Raw genomic sequence first — 1,502 nt, forward strand, 5'->3', positions numbered from 1 at the left:
ATGAAAACCAAATGATTCTGGCAGCAACTGATAGTTGTCCATGTAAATCATTTTCATTTATGTACATCATGAATTTCCACCAAATGGCATCAAAAGCTTTTGCTTTTACCCTAGCAGGTACCAAAGATCATGTGTAATTTTATTTAACACTTCTATACTCCATATATTTCTATACCACACATCTGAGTCTAATCCTTCCAGCATTTTCCACCTCTGTACTGTTTGGCATACTGCTATTAAGTCTGAAATTAAAGGTTTTGCTTTTAAAGCAACATTTTCACCCATAAATAAAGATAATAAAAACAGTTCTGGAGTCTGGTCAATTTTTTCCCTTTAATTAAATTAGACATTTCTCTATGTACCATATTCCAGAACCCTGCTATCTTTACACAAGTCCACAATAAATGAAAATAATTGCCTTTAACTGGACATCCTCACCAGCATAATGGACGTATCATATATAAGATATTTGACATACAAATTGGCATCATATGCCATCTGTGGAGTATTTTTAATTCTATTTCTCTATTATTTGCAGACACAGTCTCAGAATGTTTAAATGTATGTAAACTAATCTATTCTGGCCTTTTGATTTCTATCTGCGAGTCTTCTTCCCTTTGTTGTTCTAATCCCATTCGTTGACCTATCATTTTATCTGTGAAACTTGTATACAACGCCGAGACTATCCCTTTACCTTCCTTTCCCCTATCCAGCATTGCCCTCCCAAAACTAGTACAGTGTGCGGCCTATTGGCATGTGCTTTAACCTGAGGACTCAGTGCCAAATAAAATCTGGAATATCTATCCTAAATTGGGCTAGCAGGACAGGAGAACCATTACAATAGAAATCCCTTAACTGAAAATAACCGTATCTTTCCCATTTAACCATAGATTGCTTAAGTGCATTATTCATCAATCCCGTATATTTTTGTATTGGAGTTAAAGGTGAACATACTGGAGATAGTTTCGATTTTTATATTTATTAAGCGCGGACCATGCTGACTGGTTTTTCTACAATGAAGGAGAGGATCCATCTCTGCCCTGACAGCTTCAGTCTCACTTGAATTCCATTCACAAGCCTACTCGTCTAGGGTAACCTCTTGGTTTCTCATGCCACGCTAACGGCCAGGGCTTTTTATGGATACGAAGTCCTGACACCCACGATTTCTCCACATGAGACCGTCTCTCTCCTCCCGAAAATCCATGCCTCTCCCTTAACAGACTGGTTAATTATTATCACGCAGCGGAGAGGAGCACGAGCTCTCTTCCTTGATGATGACCGCCCACTGCTCATGTCCAGGGATGTCACGCCATTGAAAACCAGACTTCGGGCTAGCTGAACTCTGATCAGGGTCTCTCGCCCCCACCATTGTGGCCAATATGGAGTAATTTATACGGCAACCCAAACGACCTCCTCCTCCCTAGGGAGGCAATTCCTTGCCCCGGCTAGCCCAGCTTCATTCCGCCTTCTTATTGGACTTGCCCAGGCAGGCGGCCCGTAGC

Source organism: Rhineura floridana, chromosome 2 (assembly GCF_030035675.1).
Source record: "Rhineura floridana isolate rRhiFlo1 chromosome 2, rRhiFlo1.hap2, whole genome shotgun sequence".
Lineage (NCBI taxonomy): Eukaryota > Metazoa > Chordata > Lepidosauria > Squamata > Rhineuridae > Rhineura > Rhineura floridana.